Below are 17,266 nucleotides of genomic sequence, written 5' to 3' on the forward strand. Positions count from 1 at the left end.
TATCTATGGAAAATATTTGATTCTTCTCTGAATTCTTTTATGTATGATTGAGTTATCTTTGCAAGTCTCTTCGAATTATCCTTTTTGGTTTGGCCAACTAGATTGGTAGTTATTGCAATGGGAGAAGTGCTTAGCTTTGGGTTCAATCTTGCGGTGTCCTTACCCAGTGACAGAAAGGGTTGCAAGGCACGTATTGTATTGTTGCCATCGAGGATAACAAGATGGGTTTTTTTTATCATATTGCATGAATTTATCCCTCTACATCATGTCATCTTGCTTAAGGCATTACTCTGATTTCACTTAATACTCTAGATGCATGCTGGATAGCGGTCGATGAGTGGAGTAATAGTAGTAGATGCAGAATTGTTTCGATGTACTTGTTTTGGACGTGATGCCTATATACATGATCATTGCCTAGATATACTCATAACTATGCTCAATTATGTCAATTGCTCAATAGTAATTTGTTCACCCACCGTAGAATACTTATGCCCTTGGGAGAAGCCACTAGTGAAACCTATGGCCCCCGGGTCTATTCTCATCATATCAATCTCTATCACTTTATTTACTTGCTTTGTTTTTACTTTGCCTTTTAGTTTTTTACTTTGCATCTATCTATCAAAAATACAAAAAATATTATCTATCAGATCTCACTCTCGTAAGTGACCGTGAAGGGATTGACAACCCCTAAGCGTTGGTTGCGAGTTGCTATCGTTTTGTGTAGGTACGAGGGACTTGTGCGTGGTCTCCTACTGGATTGATACCTTGGTTCTCAAAAACTGAGGGAAATACTTACACTACTTTGCTGCATCATCCTCTCCTCTTCGGGGAAATCCAACACAGTGCTCAAGAGGTAGCAGCATTCCCATCTCGGTGAGACCGAGAGCCCTATCGGTGAGTCCGAGCTGATTAGGGTTTGTGGATATGGCTATGTCAAGTGAACTCGGTGGCGCCAGATAGATCAAATCGATGAGGCCGAGTTTGACTTTTGGTTTAGGACATATGTGGAAATCAGAAAGTGGTTGAGGGATTTTGGAGCATATCACTAAGCATTTTGAGCAAGCAAGCCATTAAGCAACACATCATCCCCTTTTAATAGTATTGGCTTTCCTATAGACTCAATGTGATCTTGGATCACTAAAATGAAAATGTAGAGTCTTGAGCTTTTGCCAATGTGTGTCCTTAGCATTTTGAGGGGTCCACATCTCTTGTCCATGCCATACCAATCATGGAACTTTCTGAAACACTGATCTTGAAAGAATATTAGTTCAATGAGCTATATGTTGTTATGAATTACCAAAACCACCCAGGGATTAGTTGCACTTTCAATCTCCCCCTTTTTGGTAATTGATGACAACATATAGATCAAAGCTTCAACAAATGATAATATAAATGAAGTACATCGTCGCTTTGAGAAGTATGTGATAAGCAAGAGCTCCCCCTAAATTTGTGCATTATTTGAAATTTGCTTTTGAATGCAAATGCACAAAAAATTAAGATCATGGGTCACTCTTCCATGTCACATACATCTTGGTGGAGCGCTCAAAATGATAAGATATGAAATATGCACTCATCACCAAAATAAGATATGAATGATCATACATGAGAGATAGAATATCATCATTAAGCACAAGCATTAAAGTATGATATGATCAAACATATGATCATAGAAGTATCTCACACACAAGCATAAACATTGTTTCATCCAAACAAGCAAAGAAAATGGATTAGCAAGAGAGCAAAAAGAAGCAAACACACTCTCTCTCGAAGCCTATGATCTATACACTTTCTCCCCCTTTGGCAACCAAAAAGCTTGAAAATGCATAGTGCTATGCGGCTCTAAGAACAATCTCCGGGAGCTCCGGAGTGTGAAGGTGGCATGGAGAGGAGTCATGCGATGAATGCATCTGAAGAGGTCTGAGGAGCTGGTGGAGTTGCAACTGGAGGAACAGCAGAGGCTGTAGCTGCTGGTGCTGATGTAGTAGCCCTGGTGTCAATGGCTGGCACAACTGCGGACCTTTGTGCCCTTGGCACTCTCTGAAAAGCTTCAGTAGTATCTCTCCCTCTTCTCTCTTCATCTTCATCCTGTAGTTGCTCAACTGCAGTCTGGATCTCTGTGACCTTCAAGTCTATATCATAAAATTTAGTTTAAATGATCCTCTGTAGACTCTCTTGGTTCTGAGTTAGGGTTGCCAACCCTTTCTCAATCCTCGAGGTTGCCTGAATGAGATAGCCCAATTGATCTTGCTTGGATTTCAGGAATATCTGAGAAGCTTCTGAGGCGCTTGGTGGCTTGGTTGCCTTCTCTGCTCTAGCTTTTTCCTTCTTCTCCTGAGCCTGCACAGAAGTGGATGTGATGGATCCATGACAACCACATTATCTTCAAACTCTGGAAGCAGGGGAAGATGTTCCTTGTCCAAGAGATACATGCTTTTGCCCATCTTGGAGTTGATGAGCGTCTGAATCCGTGGAGCATAGCCACATGATTTTTTCTGGCCTGCTGCTGTCCTCTTGATTGTCTCAACAATCAGTGTCATCACTTTGAACTTTTTAGGCACATCAAACATATGCAACAGATTTATTAAGGGCCCTCTTATCACCCTGTCATCTCCAGACTTGGGCAACAGAGTATTTCTGAGAATAGTGTTGATGGTTGGCAGACCTGATAACAGATAATACACAGACCCAAACTTGTGGGTGTCCAAGGTAGCACCTGTAATTTCCTTATACATGTGAGCCATTGAGTCATGTCCTTTCCTTGGCTTAGCATATACATCAGTATCATCCTCAAACTCTTCTGGGGCATTTATTAGCTTTGCCCACTTAGCCACAGAATATTGGTACCTGGTATCCTCTGTCATCCAAACGATTTTACCATCATGGTAAAAATGTGCTGTGGAGTAAAATTGCATGATCAACTCATCATTCCATTTTGTTAACTTCTGGCTAACAAATGCATCAACTCCTGTTGATCTGAAGCTCTCATGGACTCCGGGGAAGTGACCTTCATTTCTATCAATGTACTCCCAGTCAACCCATCTCATGTCACTGACTATAGGCTTCTTGTTAAGCAGCACAATCTCATAGGATTCTTGTTGTTCCTTTGTGTGGAACATGTAGTCAATAGTTGTTCTCCTTCTAATGGCATATGGGTAATTCTTCCTCCATAGCCTGAGATCTGCATCCTTTCTGAGCTTCATATTTTCTACAACAGGATGTGTGTCATCGTGATCAGGAATCTTGGGCTTCAACTTTCTAAGTACTAGCCCTTCTTCTTCTTCTTCTTCTTCTTCTTCTTCCACTTCAGGCACTAGGGCCTTATGCTTCTCAGCAGCTAGAATGTTTCTGGTGGATCTCTTGGGGGCTTGAGCAGCAGCCTTGGGGGCAGACTTGGGCTTTGATGGAGCAGCCCCTAATCTGATTGCACCCCCATTAGCTTCTGAGATTTTGCAAGAGGTGCATCTTGCTCTTCTTCTTCAGCTGGGTCTCTGATCATAGAAGATATCCCAATGACTCTGGCCATTGTTTTCTTGACCCTCTCCTTCCTCTTCTTTCCCTCTCCGGCCTCTTTGGGTTCAAGAGTGAACACCATGGTTTCTTGGGTTGAGGCTCTGGCTTTGGACATGGGAACTCTTGTTGTTGGACCTTTTGTCTTCAACCCTAGCTTGAGATTAGCTGTAGTGCCAGTGTGCTTCTTGTCTCCATTACTCTTGGAAGGGACTTCCTCATCAATCACAAAATCCTCATCCTCATAATCAGATGTCGTCTTCTTCCTCTGCCTAGTTGCAGCTTTGGGCAGGTTACTGAGAGTGCTTCTGCTCCCATCATCTTGACTGCTCTCAGAGGGACTAGTGCCCTCACTCATCTGAATTTGTTCCTTAGACATATTCTGGCTGTCACTATTGCCAGACATTGCTGCAAGCTGAAGGCTGACCCTGTGAATAGATATAGATGAGATAGAGTGGATGAGCATCACAAAGTGCAGATATTTTGCAAAACAATTGAGCCAAAAACTTAGTTTTTGTTTTCTACTAAAGTCATTTCGGAGCTACCGATTTGCTGAACGCGGTGACACCGAAGCAATGTTCAGTGTCTAAACTAGTGATCTCGGTCAAACTGAGGCACAGTTCGGTGACACCGATATTGCTAGGGTTTCACAGAGTCCTGAAGTCGGTCACACTGATTTGCGAGTTTCGGTCAGACCGAAAATCACAGTGCAATGGCCTAAGCCAAATCGGTGAGACCGATTTCTACAACTCGGTCGGTCCGAGATGAGTTCGGCGGAAACCAAACCCTAAATTTTTGAATCAAAACTAATCTAATGGAAGTTTTTGCTGGATAGAATAATCTCAATAGTGCCAAGAATCATGGCATTGTCTTTGTGCTAAGAATCAGAGTGAGAAAGCACAAAGGATCAAACTCATACTCTAACTTGGCGGCGAGTTTGCTACGACGACAACGACGGAGGAGAATCCGTTGACAACGGCGGAGACCAGCGGCTGGGGGTCGCTGGCAATGGAGGCGATGATCCAGAGACCACAAGTCGGCAGAGCTGGACAGCGCGGGTGAAGAGTTTCGAAGGAATTTCCAAAAATTCAACCCATGAGTGTGTGTGTGTATACATGCCGTCTATTCTACAATCGATGATAGAATAATATTCTGCAATAATCTCGTACTGCCCGTAATAAAGATCTGGTACTGCTTCTGCATAACACAACCATACTTCTTTTTTGTAAAGTCGGTACTGCTCTTCTGTACTTGCGTAGTAATTCACTAATAGATTCTAAACCGTTAATCGGAATTGCGCGAATGATATACCGTTGGAAAGCTGCAGAAAATTCTCAACTCTTATATATTGTAACTTGCTTCACTTTTTTTATTTTTTTATTATGAATTTTCAAAAAACAGAAATCATCACAAGCTGAATGAAAGGTATTTCGAACGAAATTCTTTTAACCACTTATCGGAATGTAGAAAATGATATACCGTTGAGAAGCTACTGAAATTTACAAACATTTTCATGTTTTAAGTTTTTTCAAATTTTGCACAGTTTTGGAACAGTTTGGAAAATACTAAAAATCTGTTTTATTAAAAGATGATCATGGATCATTTTTGGATATCGAAATGATGCAAATGATATGGCATTGGAAAGGTACAGAAATTCACATTTTTTCGTGTATTAATGTTTTTCAAATTTTACATAATTTATGAGCAGTTTTGAAAATACCGAGATTCATTCAAAATAGACAAACATTAATTATATATTAATTTTTTGACCACTTCTCGGAATAGCGCCAATGATATACCATTGGAAAGCTACTAAAATTTACAAACATTTTTTTACTGCCTGACAATAAAGAAGTTTCTGTACTTCTCAAAGTGATTAAATTGTACTGCCCATAATTGTTTTCCAGAGAACTCAAATTCCCTCCACATGTACCTTTGTACTTCTGTGGAATATGAGTTTCTTACTGCCCGATAATAATAATAATAATAATAATAATAATAATAATAATAATAATAATAATAATAATAAAATAATAATAATAGTAATTGTACTCGAAATGAAAAAGTTGTACTGCTCGAATTTATTTTAAAAAAAACAATTTTGCCTTGTACTTCTGTGGAATACGAGTTTCGTACTGCTCTCCAATAATTTTTTTTGTATTACTCAAAATGATTAAATTGTATTGCTCGTAAATTATTTTACATAAGTCAGTTTCCTTTGACATGTATCTTGTACTTCTTGGGAATATCAGTTTCGTACTTCTTGATCTTATAGGGTTTGTACTTCTCAATTACACAATTTTTATTAAGGCTAGTTTTGCATTTTTATCTGCACTGCTGCTTCAAGATATTATGTAATGCTACTCTTCACTACAGAGAACCTTTTTGCACTTCCCTAAGCTTGCTAATTCCACAGCTCCAAGTAGCATCTGCAAAAGATGAGTACCAAATTAGCATAAAGGACACCCTGTACTGCTACTTCAAACTACTCGGTACTTCTCTTAGTGTAACTATGGTACTGCCTCCCTAGTAGGAATAATTCTCAGCAGGTACTTCCTCGCTCGCATGATGTACTGCTCTGTACTTCTACCTAAATATTGTATGTACTTCCCATTACTGCTACCTTTGTACTTCCTGTAATTCTCCACTCAGGAGGTCAAAATTTCATTCAATCTCCTCGTCGCCCGTCGGAGTAAAAAGAATGCCACAGAATGCCACGATGAAGAGAAGTACATTTTACCCTCGCACCTCTCGCTGGAGAAGGAGCTCGTGCTTGTGCTCGACGTTGGAACCCGTAATAACCCCGCACCCGTAGAATACGAGTTTCGTACTGCTCTGCAATAATTTTTTTTGTATTACTCAAAATGATTAAATTGTATTGCTCGTAAATTATTTTACATAAGTCAGTTTCCTTCGACATGTATCTTGTACTTCTTGGGAATATCAGTTTCGTACTTCTTGATCTTATAGGGTTTGTACTTCTCAATTACACAATTTTTATTAAGGCTAGTTTTGCATTTTTTATCTGCACTACTCCTTCAAGATATTCTGTACTGCTACTCTTCACTACAGAGAACCTTTTTTGCACTTCCCTAAGCTTGCTAATTCCACAACTCCAAGTAGCAGCTGCAAAAGATGAGTACCAAATTAGCATAAAGGACACCCTGTACTGCTACTTCAAACTACTCGGTACTTCTCTCAGTGTAACTATGGTACTGCCTCCCTAGCAGGAATAATTCTCAGCAGGTACTTCCTTGCTCGCATGTTGTACTGCTCTGTACTTCTACCTAAATATTGTATGTACTTCCCATTACTGCTACCTTTGTACTTCCCGTCGAACACCTCGATGCTAGGGATACACAAGCTACTACCAGTCTATTTTGGCGCCGCTCGAGCTAATCCACTACACCGGGGCGCGCCTCTGCCCGACGCCCCGTATCGCCGCCATCCATGGAGATCTCCCTGGATGCGCTGCTGGGTGTGCAGCGGCATGGGCAGACCTGGCCTACCGCCTCACACAGGGCGTCTCGGGGCTGCTCCTCCACCTCTAGGTGCAGACGCCGCAGCTCCCGTGGCCCGCCCCGCCGCTCAAGCTCCTCCCCTTCGACATCGAGCTCCCCGCCGCCCCCTTCGCGGTCGGCGCCGACCTCCCGGCCGTGGCCGTCGCGTCCTTCGTGGAGATCGGCGGCCGGCTTGGGCAGGCCGGGTCCGACCTCAGCGCCTCCATTGGTGGTGCCATGCAGCAGCTGTCGCGGCAGCTTCCCGCACCGTTCTGCGCGCGGCGCTGGAAGTGGGAGGGGGCCGCCGCGCCGTCGACGCCCGCGGCGGCGGTGGACGAGGGGGAAGCGGGGCTCGCCGCGGAGAGGGCTTTTGAGGGCGGGGTAGCCTTGTAGGGCGTCGGGGAAGGAGGTTCGGGTCGGGTCAGGTTGGGTCGGTCTCCGATTCAAAACTACCTTATATAGGGGCTTGCCTATTGTAGAATATTATTCTACAATCAGTTGTAGAATAGACCCACCTTATATATATATATATATATATATATATATATATATATATATATATATATATATATATATATATATATATATATATATATATTCAGACCCAATCAGGCTGACCGAGTGGAACAACTCGGTGGCACCGAGATGCAGACTCATAAGCGGTTACTGCAACTCGGTGAGACCGAAGTGTTCAAATCGGTTGCACCGAGATTGAAACCTAGATCAACTTAATGAACTCGGTGTGACCGAAAGGAATGAATCGGTGAGACCGAGACACATCAAGGGGTTTTGGAAGTTTAAGTCTATGACAAATCGGTGACTCTGAGTGCTCCTCACCCAGAGGGTTCAAATCTAACTTGATCAAACTTTGTGATGTAGCATGAATAGAGTTTGAGAAGAGAAAAGCATGGATAGCTAGAGAGAGTACTTAGGCATTCTTGTACATCCATTTGGCAAAAGAAAAGACCAAACAATCAAAACAACAAATGGATGTCCTTGAATGGAGAAAATTATGCAACCTACATGCTCACACAATAAGATAGCAAATGAAATATGTGGCAAAGCATGCACAAACCCTCTAGCATCCATCAAGCAATTGACGATGACTAGATCATCTATATATGAGTATATTGACTTAGGAGTCAAATGAGAACATTTGATTATAGGTCATACTCATCGTTTGAGCACAAGTGGGGTTACCACTTTTACATAAAGCATTGTTGTGTTCACATCATTAGAGTTGCTTTAGCTCAATTCTTAGAGTAAAGCTCCCCCTAGATGTGATATCCCCTTTTAGAGGGATGAACTAACCTTGGGTTTTGTCGATGATGACTTCATGTAGATGTTGAAGATGTGGATGCTCAATGTTGATGTAGATCATTTGGAGCAATCCATTAGAGTGAGTTACACTTTCAATACCTACATGGGTTAGTCCCACAAGGAGCAAACAAGGATATCCATAGACATAGAGTGAAGTACACACACATGATGATGTCCATGGAAGCATTAGGTTACATTGTCCCTTTACTTACTATCAAGAGGGTTTGTGACTCCTTGAACTAGTGCAAGATGTGGAAGTTGATTGCGCTTGTTCTTGCCAATATGAATATGAGTGAAGTATGTTGGCGGAGTTACCCTGAAGAACCCTCTAGTTCTTCTTCTTTAGGATCCACATCATCTTGATGGGAATCCTTGGGGTTGTAGATGTACTTGATGAAGTAGAACTTGAGGTGGACTTGGTAACCCACTTGACTAGCTAAGGACTTTGGAGCTTCTTCAAATGCATCAATCTCCTCTTGAAGCCTGTCCTTGCCTTTTAGCATGTGGTCTTGTGGTGGAAGATCATCTTGAGCTTGTGTCCCCTTGAAGGAAGTATGATCATACTTCTCTTGTTGTGGAACAAAATTTGTCTTGGGATATTGATCTTCTTCCCACTCAACTCCATTGGCATTGAACTTTCGTTCAAAACTAACACCTTGATTCGTCCGATGCCTTCCTTGCTTGTGTACAATTTACTCAAATTGCTTACTTCCGGCAAGGCTCTTGTAAACACCTTTCTCTATAATTCCCTTCAATAAGCTATTTTCTTGCTCAAGTATAACTTGGCTAAGAGAATCATTAGTGGAATCAAGATAACTACTAGAAGCAACAATATTGTATTTAGCATGATTATTGTTACTACTAGAAGAAGAATCTTTCTTACTCTTGTTGCTAGATTTTACTTGTGGCATGTAAGTAGACAAGAATAAACACTTGTCAATGTAAGAAGAACTTTTGTTCCAAAGATCATCATTGATGGCTTTTAAGAACCCACGTTCTTGCTCTAGGTTGAGCTTCTCTAAGCATAGCTTCTCATGAGTTTTTAAGAGTTCTCGATGATCTTCTAAAGTAGTTTCATGAGCTAAATTAAGAGTGTTTAGTTCTTTAGTTAGACGTTCAATCTCCTTCTTATCATTGTCATTCGTTTCATCTTGATTAGCATGATTAATAGCAATTTCATCATAGTTTTCATCACTAGCGTTGTCAACAAGTAAATCATCATCACCTAGCAAGTCATATTCATCACTATTGAAAACAAAATACTCGGGGTGTGATACCTTGGCGCCTTTAGCCATGAAGCATCTTCCAATTCCTTCATTTGGTGAGTCAAATATGTCGTAGGAGTTGGTTGACACAAGTGCAAGACCGGCAACACCTTCATCTTGAGTATATTCGGTGTCGGAGTGATAATTTCTCTCGGAGTGGTGGTCGGAGTAGGAACCGGATACCCATTCACCAACATGAGCTTGATGTCTTTGTTTCGTGTAGCTCTTTGATGACTTGTCCTTCCTTTCAGAATCCTTGCTTCTGGTAGAGGTTCTTCGTTCATAACGATCATCTCTACTCCTTCTCTCTCTTGGAGGTGATTCTTCTCTTCCACTTCTTCTTTTAGGTGAGTCTTCTCTTCTTTTGTAGGGAGCCGTACACTCATTGGAGTAGTGTTCGGGTCTTCCACAATTGTAGCAATTTCGCTCACGACTAGAAGATGTTTTGTCATGGTAGGATCTTGACTTGGAGCTTCTCTCTTTGCTTCTACTCTTGTAGAATTTGTTGAACTTCTTCACCATTAAGCTCAATTCCTCATTGAAGACTTGTTTTTCAACTTGATGTTGCAGGAGCATCACATGAGGCTTTATATGCACCACTAGACTTGTTGTGAAGCTCTTCTTTATCCTTGAGTGACATCTCATGAGCAACAATTCTTCCAATGACTTCCGTTGGCTTGAGATCTTTGTAGTTGGGCATCATTTGGATCAATGTGCACACGGTATCATATTTTCCATCCAAGGCTCTTAAGATCTTCTTGATGATGAATCTGTCAGCCATCTCTTCACTTCCTAAGCCGGCAATCTCATTTGTGATGAAAGCAATCCTAGAGTACATTTCAGCGACACCTTCATCATCCTTCATTTTGAACTTGTCAAGCTGACTTTGAAGCACATACAACTTGGATTCCTTGACGGACTCGGTACCTTCGTGCATATCAATCAAACTATCCCAAATTTCCTTTGCATTCTCAAGACGACTGATTTTGTTGAATTCTTCGAGGCACAATCCATTGAAGAGGATATCGCAAGCTTGAGCATTGTATTGCAGCATCTTCAACTCTTCCACAATTGCTTCACGATTTGGTTCTGTCCCATCAAAGAATTCACCTTGCAAACCAATGCACACAATAGCCCAAACATCGTGGTTATGTCCAAGAATATGCATTTTCATATTATGCTTCCAAGTAGCAAAATTAGTCCCATCAAAGTAAGGACCTCTACGGTGGTAATTTCCATCACTTGACGCCATACTCTCCTAGGTTGTGAAACCAAGGCTATGATCGCCAAAGCAATGGAAATCAAGGCAAATGGAGACCAAAGCTCTGATACCACTTGTAGGATCAAAAATATGTCTAGAGGGGGGTAATTAGACTACTTGACCAAATAAAAATCTAGCCTTTTCCCAATTTTAAGTCTTGGCAGATTTTAACAACTTAGCACTAGTCAACCAAACAACCTACACATGCAATTCTAAGAATATAGCAGCGAAATGTAAATCATTGCATATGAAGGTAAAAGGGGAGGAGTTTGGAGGGAGCACACGCAATGTAGACATGGAGATCTTTGGCGTGGTTCTGATAGGTGGTGCAATCGTACATCCACGTTGATGGAGACTTCAACCGAGGAAGGGTAACGGCTGCGCGAGTCCACGGAGGGCTCCACCCAGGAAGGGTCCACGAAGAAGCAACCTTGCCTATCCCACCACGGCCATCGCCCATGAAGGACTTGCCTCACTAGGGTCAATCTTCACAAAGTAGGCGATCTCCTTGCCCTTACAAAGTCCTTGGTTCAACTCCACAATCTCGACGAAGGCTCCCAAGTGACACCTACCAATCTAGGAGGCACCACTCTCCAAAAGGTAATAGATGGAGTGTTGATGATGAACTCCTTGCTCTCGTGCTTCAAATGATAGTATCCCCAACACTCAACTCTTTCTCACAGATTTGGATATGGTGGAAAGATGATTTGAGTGGAAAGCAACTTGAGGAAGGCTAGAGATCAAGATTCTTGTGGTTGGATTGGAATGTCTTGGTCTCAACACATGAGTAGGTGGTTCTTTCTTAGAAAATGAGTAGTGGAAGTGTAGGCACGTTCTGATGGCTCTCACTCATATGGAGAAGGGGGTGGAGGGGTATATATAGCCTCCACACAAAATCTAACCGTTACACACAAATTCCCAAACTCGGTGGGACCGAATGGTTAAACTCGGTCAGACCGACTTGGTTCAAATTGTGAACGTTAGGCATTTCGATGGGACCGACAACATCAAGTCGGTGAGACCGATGCGCTAGGGTTAGGGCAAAACCTCATCTCTATGAGACCGATCACATGAACTCGGTGAGACCGATTTCAGTAATAAGCAAACCGAGACTTGGTCAGGAAAACTCGGTGGGACCGATTGCTCATCTCGGTTAGACCGAGACGTTACAAAAAGGAAACAGAGAGTTTGCAATGCCAACTCAGTGGGGCTGATCACTAACTTTGGTTAGACCGAACGTTATGATGGGAAACAAAGAGTTTGCATTCCCATCTCGGTGAGACCAAGATCCCTATCAGTGAGATTGAACTGATTAGGGTTTGTGGATCTGTCTATGTCAAGTGAACTCGATGGCGCCGAATAGATCAAATCGGTGGGGCCGAGTTTGACTTTAGCTTTAGGACATGTGGAAATGAGAAAGTGGTTGAGAGATTTTGGAGCATATCACTAAGCATTTTGAGCAAGCAAGCCATTAAGGAACACCTCATCCCCTTTTAATATTATATGCTTTCCTATGGACTCAATGTGATCTTGGATCACTAAAATGAAAATGTAGAGTCTTGAGCTTTTGCCATTGTGTGTCCTTAGCATTTTGAGGGGTTCACATCTGTTGTCCACGCCATACCAATCACTGAACTTTCTGAAACATTGATCTTGAAAGAATGTTAGTTCAATGTGATATATGTTGTTATGAATTACCAAAACCACCTAGGGATTAGTTGCACTTTCACCAAGACATATGATTATCATCATAAGAGAAGAATCAAGGATTAGTCATATGAAGGCTCATGCCTTGCATGCATCCAAATGGAGTTCCTACTCCATGTTTGAGGCATCAATGATGTTCAATTCACCTCTCAAACGGCAAAATACTTTCTCACCAAGTGGTTTGGTGAATATATCCGCCAATTGTTCATTGGTATGAACATGTTTGAGATTGATATCTCCCTTAGCAACATGATCTCGAATGAAATGATGTCGAACTTCAATATGCTTAGTTCGAGAATGTTGTACGGGATTATGACTAATGTTAATAGCACTTTCATTGTCACAAAGCAATGGAACATGTTTCACATATATCCCATAATCTTTAAGAGTTTGGGTCATCCAAAGTAATTGAGCACAACATGAACCGGCGGCAATGTATTCCGCTTCGGCGGTGGATAAGGATACTGAGTTTTGTTTCTTGGAGGACCAAGACACGAGAGATCTACCAAGAAATTGACAAGTACCGGAAGTGGACTTTCTATCAACCTTGTCACCGAAATAGTCCGAATCGGAGTAGCCAACAAGATCAAAATAAGACCTATTAGGATACCAAATGACAAAGTTTGGTGTGTGAATTAAGTAACTCACTATCCTTTTCACAACCTTAAGATGACATTCTTTGGGGGCCGCTTGATATCGTGCACACATGCACACACTTAGCATAATATCGGACGGGAGGCACATAGATATATCAATGAACCAATCATAGAGCGGTAAACCTTTTGGTCAACTGGTTCGCCATCCTTTATCAAGTCAAGATGTCCACTAGTAGGCATGGGGGTACTTATACCTTTGCATTCTTGCATGTTGAACTTCTTGAATAAGTCCTAGGTGTACTTTGTTTGAGAAACAAAGGTACCTTCCTTAGTTTGCTTGATTTTCAAACTAATAAAGAACTTGAGTTCACTCATCATAGACATCTCAAACTTCTCCGACATTAGCCTTCCAAACTTTTCACTAAAATGAGGGTTAGTTGAACCAAATATTATATCATCCACACAAATTTGGCACACAAATAATTCACCATTAACCCTTTTAGTAAAAAGTGTAGAATCAAATTTTCCAATCTCAAAGCCTTTTTCAATAAGGATCTTAGTTAAGCATTTATACCATGCTCTAGGAGCTTGTTTAATACCATAAAGAGGTTTGTGAAGTTTGTATACATGATTGGGTTTCTTGGGATTAACAAAGTCGGGAGGTTGTTTAACATAAACCTCCTCCTCAATTTCACCATTAAGAAAAGCACTTTTAATGTACATTTGATATAATGCGATATCATGGTGATTGGCATAAGCAAGTAAGATGCGAATGGATTCAAGTCTAGCAATGGGGGCTGTCGTGGAATTAACACATCAGATGTCCTCATGAAAGGACTTAGTCATGGAGCCATCACTACGGGTTAGCTTGAAGGGGTTAAACTGGAAAAGGGACACGGGAGTTTTATACTAGTCCGGCCCTTTCAATGAAGGTAAAAGCCTACGTATAGTTGTGATGGGATTGATTGGGTTTCGATGAACAGGGAGCAAATACGCTTGCCTGAGTCTCGAGTTGTTGTCCGTTGTCCCTGAACCGCCGCCGGGTCGTCCCTTTATATACACAGGTTGATGCCCGGCCGGTCTACAGATTCCCGAGGCCGACTCGTACAAGTGTCCGGCTCGGTCTCTCCTTTCCTAACTTACAATACAAGTTACATACTCACATCGGTTTACCACTATGGGCCCTAATCCGCCTTTGGGCTCCGGGCCTCTAGCTTCATTATTAAAGCGCCATCTTCTGGGTCTTCATGGGCTTTAATGTAGTCGAAGGTGAACCGGCCCCTCCTGGGCGGTTTACACTTAGTAGTTATATCCCCAACATTAGGCCCCAGATTGATTTGAACCTGTTCATGTCAATCCTTAATACTTAAAAAATTTCTGCGAGCAGCTCCTTACATTTCTCGTAAACCGCCATGATGTCTTCTGCTGCAAATTTTGTTGAACCGCTGTCGTGACGTCATCCTCTGGACACAGCAACGGATCATCATGATGTCATCTCTATATAAAAGATTAAAAGATTCCCTTCATTTAATGGTATCCCCGAAATCAAGGCGACAGCTACACCCTCGTTCGCCGCTTCAGGCTCCTCGATCCTCGCGCCTACCACTTATCCATTTTCCTTATAAATAGGCTCGGGGCCTTTTTCTTTCTTCCCCTTCCGTACCTCTTCTTCCTCCTCGCGACGCCCAAGCTTTTAAGCTCCGCCGCCGCCATCAACCTTCGAACGCTGCATCAACAAAGGCCGCTGCATCAACCTGATTGTACCAGAGATCTTAGGCTTTTCCTCCGCTATCCCTGCGCATCCGGTAAGCTTTTCCCTCTCAACCCTAGATCTGCTTTTAGGGTTCCTGTATTCATCCGTGTTCATAGGTGTTCATCTCAGTTTCTTCGTATTCACTTCTGCCATAGTTTCTTTGATCTTACTGTGGCACAGATCTCGTGCGGTAGTTGCTCCGCATCCAGTTTAGTACTTAGTAGGTCTTCCTTCTCTGTACAGAATCCTTAGTAGAACGCATGAACTCCTCTATTTTGTGTAACGCCTTTATATATCACAAATTTTTTTCTTACTGAAGCATTGGTAGATCCAAATAAATTTCGTCGTTGTGTGAAACCTGTTTCTGTCAACACTTAGCAGATTTTCATCTCTGGCTCTTCCACCTAAGGGTGGTTTAACCCTTTAGTAGCTGGTAATCCGCCATACATCATTAGCCCTCACTTAAACCGCCGTCTAGTCTTGAATAACAAACTCCAGTTTAACTCACTTGTATGCCTTCATCAAATTTACCCGGTTTAACACCGATTGGTACACATAAACCATCTGTCGTAAACCGGACTTACTTTTCCTTTTACAGTTGTTTCCAAAATGACCAAGGAATTCACCCTTTGCAACTGGGTTCCGTCCCGGATCACAGAGACGCAAATCAACGGATATGTTGTAATGGGCGCTTTGGCTCCAAAGAATATCCTTCACTGGCGATTCCTGGCCCTGAGTGCCCTCCCGAGCCTCAAGATGGAGAAGTCATTGTTTTTATGCAGCACCTAGACTAGGGTTTCAGCCCTCCCGGATCAAAAAAATTCCGGGATGTCCTTGCTAGTTTTCAACTCCATCCACAAGATATTGGACCAAATTCCATATCAAACATATGCAACTTTCAAGTATTTTGCGAAGTTTACCTTCAAGAGGAACCGTCCACCGAGCTCTTCCGGGATTTTTTCCATCTAAACCGCTGAACTGAGTTTTCTGATGGTCCTAACACGGAACTTGGTGGGGTATCAATCCAGAAGAGGAAAGAAGTTGATTTCCCACATGCAGCACACCACAGTCATCCCAAAGGCTGGAACCAAACTTGGTTTTACTGTCAGAATACTGCCCCTGCTGGAGAGAATCCCTTGCCGGGTTACCTCCCCCACCGGCTTAGCAACGGCCACCCTTTACCTCGACGATTAACTGCCAAAGAACGGCAAACTTATGCACGTCAACTCGCCAAGCTCCGGGCTCTCTTGGCTAATGGTTTAACTGGTGTTGATCTTGTTTGCTGCTAGGTTAAATGGCACATCCTGCCCTTAAGTCGCCCCTCCGAATTAATGCATGAATATACCGGTGACGCCAAGGACCCTCAATGGTTTAACGAAATAGAAATGACTGACGATGAAGTCACTGAATCGGTGAAAAAGATGTTGGACGAATCAATCACTGCATGCAGTCAAACCGGGCTGGCCCCCTTTTATACCGCCAACAAATCACCAACGGTAAACATTTTAACTCTGTACTTTCTTTGATTCGCCTCCGCCTTAACCATATGCTAATACTCTGTTTCAATTTCGCAGGCTACCAGTTCGTTCTGGAAAAGGAAAGCTCAAGACAAACCGGCTAGGGCTCCCCGTCTGAAGACCAAAGCCACAAAAAGAGCCGCCAAGAAGAAAACCGCCGAGTTTTCTGATCCGCCAGAAGATATTGACGAGTCGGATCAAGAGGTAGAACTTGACTCCCTTGGTTTCTTTTTCATACACCTTACTGACATACTATTCCTAGGATGATGCGGAGGCCATCCATGCTGACCATGTTGAGGTAATCTCTCTTTCCTCCGATTCAGATGTTGTGCCGGTTCAAAGATTTCGCTGTGCAGTTCGGAAAGTAAAATAATCTCACCCCCTTGCTTATTTGGATTCGCAATTTTCTTTAAAGACACAGCAAGTTGAAGGGTGTCGCACAACCCTGCATAGCGACCAGCAAATCACTTCTTCCGGTTTACCGGACACGCCAACCCAAAAATGTCGTCCAGAGGTTACTTGTTCTCCTGAAAAACTTTATCCTTTAAAGGGTTTCTTCCGATGCCCACTCAATCCGTCTGATCCAAATTACCAGGCATCTTCCAATTCCTCTGGCGATTCATCAACCACTCAGCTGCCTCCCCTCAAGACCGTTGCTGGGTAAGCATATTGCTTTTCGGTTTGTTTCTTCATGCATCGGTTTATCATACTATTCCTTACCTTTGATGTTGTAGCGCCAAGGCCCGATTGAGCAAGAAAGCTAAGACCAGTGGCCCTACTGACGATGTTGACCCAGAGAAGACCCCAGAAAATGCTGGTGAAAATCCTGATATTGTCATA

At 42.4% G+C, this 17,266-nt stretch overlaps 1 pseudogene; it reads left to right on the plus strand.

The window, feature by feature from the left end:
- The first annotated feature begins 6,957 nt into the window (after nt 1-6,957).
- LOC123039166 (uncharacterized) lies at nt 6,958-16,544 on the plus strand (annotated as a pseudogene).
- The last annotated feature ends 722 nt before the right edge of the window (nt 16,545-17,266 follow it).

Source organism: Triticum aestivum, chromosome 2B (genome assembly GCF_018294505.1).
Source record: "Triticum aestivum cultivar Chinese Spring chromosome 2B, IWGSC CS RefSeq v2.1, whole genome shotgun sequence".
Classification (NCBI taxonomy): Eukaryota; Viridiplantae; Streptophyta; class Magnoliopsida; order Poales; family Poaceae; genus Triticum; species Triticum aestivum.